This window comes from Arvicanthis niloticus, chromosome 8 (genome assembly GCF_011762505.2).
Source record: "Arvicanthis niloticus isolate mArvNil1 chromosome 8, mArvNil1.pat.X, whole genome shotgun sequence".
Classification (NCBI taxonomy): Eukaryota; Metazoa; Chordata; class Mammalia; order Rodentia; family Muridae; genus Arvicanthis; species Arvicanthis niloticus.
Window position 1 is genome coordinate 21454912 of NC_047665.1, and position 3199 is coordinate 21458110.

Sequence of the window (3199 nt, forward strand, 5' to 3'; positions counted from 1 at the left end):
TTATTAGTTTCTTATGTGTTACATAGACAAAATGGCACAGATAACCATTTTGTGAATGTCTTTGTGCTTGTAGTAATTCTTCATGCAGATAGAGCAAAACTGAACTCTGGAGATATTTTGTCATTTTATACCAGAATGCCATAATGGATTAATATACATTAAAGTATTTCCAGATAGTTCCACATTTATACACAGAGAGCTTCTTTTTTCCCATTTCTTTCTCTTAATGTAGCTGTATAATAGTCATGTATAAATATATATATACATATTTGTGTGTATATATATGTATATATGTGTGTGTACATAAAACACAGACATATTTATCTTTCCTATCACTGGTGAATGTTCATGCTGTTCCTGCCTTTGGGTTACTGTGTTATGAACATCAGTGTAAAAATATTCAGTGGAGTTCTTGCTTCCCATTTTCCACTGAGGGCTGCATTATAGTTTATTTAAGTGAATCGCATTGTTGGATGATGTCATAATCATTTGCTATTAAAATCATAATAAAAATCTGTTAACCCATGATTGTGCAAGTATGACATACGTGTAGCATACAATCTCCCAAATGAATTACTAGATCATCAGATAAAAGCATGTTTCCAAATCCCGAATGCTGCATCGACTAACAGGACATGCTTGCACAGGGACCAGGCTAATCTTTTCTGTGTCGTTCTGGTTTTTGTATATGTGCCACTAAAGTAAACATCTTTTTAATTTTGGTAAGTATTGGTTAATTGCTTTTTCTAGGAGACATGGAATTAACAGTTCTCTTTGGCAATGAGTCAACTCTGTCCTCTTTCAGATTTACCATGGGCTTTTAGGTTTGGCTAAACTGCCAGCTTAAAACTGGCACCACAGGGCAATTTTTATTTGGTTTTCTTCTTTGACAGGTAAAGCCCAGCAACTTTTCATACTTAAAAGCTAGTTTGTTCCTTGGGAGATTTCTGTTAATGTCCTTACCTCATTTTTCTACAAACAACTGGCCATTTTCTGACTACTATCTACAAATAGCCTGTGCACTTGGGACATGACGTGATCTAATGTGAAGTGAGCTAGAAATATTTTTCCCAATGTGTCATCTATCCTGTGACTTTACTTATAGAACTTGCCCTTAAAAAAAAATAACAATGACTTTGCAAAGTTGGAAGGATTTCCCTTTTCTTTTTGGCATCTGGATTTTGGGTCACAGTTAGCAAAGGCTCTTAGGTCCCCGGGCTGCAAAGGACAGCATCACCACTTTCTGCCAGTGTTCTCTTGACTTAGTAAAAAGGGCGGAAAGCACTTCTCTTCTGGGTAGTTTTTGGAGTTTACACAAGACACATTAAGAGACGGCGAGCTTCCTTCATCCCATTTCAATTGGCCACTTGGTTGTCTCCAAAATGTTTGCTTGAAAATCTTCCCAAAGCATTTGTTGTACATACTCAAGGTAGCAAGATGAGAAGGTTCCTGGTATCTTCACGAGAGATAAAGATGGAAATGTAAGTGGACAGATACAGTAATCAGTCACCTCATCATTACACAGTATGTTCAAAGAGAAGCACTCATTGAAGTCATCTCTGCGACCGGCCCCTTGGACCCAGCTTGGACTGTGTGGGGACCTCTGTCACTCCCCTTTCCTCTGCCTGTGCCCAAAACATGGCAACCCATCCCATTAACTGTTGAGATTGTATACAGCATTTTAATTTCCAATATGAATTGAACTCCTTCTTTATCCTGCTAGCTCATGTTCCAATCTGGAACATATGTTTGTGTGCTGTTTCTTCTTCTGGATGCTGGGACAACTAAAGAAACAGTTTAGCAGAAGAAGGATGTATCTTGGCTCATGGTTTCTGGAAGTTTCAGTCTGACATTACCAGGAAGACATGGTGGCAGGATTGACTCAATCTGTGTTACTGATACCCTGCAGTGGGGCTTTTTGGTTATATGGTGGCAGCTGAGCAAGTAGCTTTTCTCCTGTGCCCCTGCTGTGGGAGATAGACTCTTCCAGATGTGGCCCCAGCACTCACTTCTGCCAGCCGGGCCCCACTCCATGAAGGTTCTACAATGTTGCTAGCTGGTGACCTTATGTTCAAGCACATGCCAGATGGAGGGATATGTCTCATGCAAACCCACACCGTTTGGGCCATACAGAAACCCTCGGGCACTCGGGTCTCTGTGCTTGCTGGCTTTCACTTTGTTGTTCTATCACAGATGATGGATGTCAAAGTTATTCTCAGAAAGGCTTTCTGCATTTTCAGTGTAAGTTTCTTCTTGGTAATTTACCTTCTGCTGTTTCTGCAAATGTTATCATTCCTTATAATTTATTAAGGCTATCCATTTTTGTCAGGCCCACTCATGTGCAGGGCTCATTTACAATCTGCAACCATTTCTGAGAGGATTCTCTGTGGTCCCGCTATGGTGGGAATGTGTTATCTACAACTAGGAATCCTTTCTCTGCCTCCTTTCCAATTTTATGCTTATAACTTATTTGTCTTATCCAACCTCATCACCTGAGGCCTCCAGGAAAACGTCAAAAGTAAGAGTTACAAAGAGCAGCTGTCCCAAGTCCATACTTCTGTGTTCTTACATTATCTGTTTCATACAGTACCTCTTTGCTTTCTATTACGGAAAATTAAGACTTAAACCTAAACGTTTATCTTCACTCTCTGATCCTCTCTGCTTCCCAGCTTGGTTTAGTCTAATTATCTTTTATTGCTAAGATTTATAACGTTTAAATTCAATGAGCACACTTTAATTAAGCCTCACGTGCTTTGTCTTCAGATATTATTCTAAAACACTGTATAACTATTATGATTTGATAAATCTCGCTCACGCAGGAATCTGTTGGAGAGTAATGTGATCCTGTGTTAACTACTGCTGCTCCAAACAGGGGATCTGGTTAAGGCTGTTTGATCCTACAGTCTGTATCCTGACTTGCCTGTCCCTTTCTGGTCACACTTCATTATTGCATGTTCTCATGCCCCATGTTCTTTTCTTATGCCAGTGCATCATAAACCTGGCCATGGCGGTGTGTACCTTTCATCCAAGCTCTTGAGAGATGAAGGCAGGAAAATCAGGAGTTCTAGGTTATCCTCAACTACATACTGAGTTTGAGGGCAACCTAGTCCATGTGAGACCAAGTCTCAAACAAACAAAACAAAACAACAACAACAACAAAACAAAGAAGCAAAACTTTATAGATTTTTAGAGCAAGTCC

The 3199-nt window shown here is 39.7% G+C and overlaps 1 non-coding gene across 1 annotated transcript; it reads right to left on the bottom strand.

Moving 5' to 3' along the window:
- Positions 1-602: 602 nt before the first annotated feature.
- Positions 603-707, bottom strand: LOC117714506 (U6 spliceosomal RNA). Its single transcript, XR_004607573.1, has one exon. It is a non-coding gene; the product is annotated as a U6 spliceosomal RNA (small nuclear RNA).
- Positions 708-3199: the final 2492 nt, after the last annotated feature.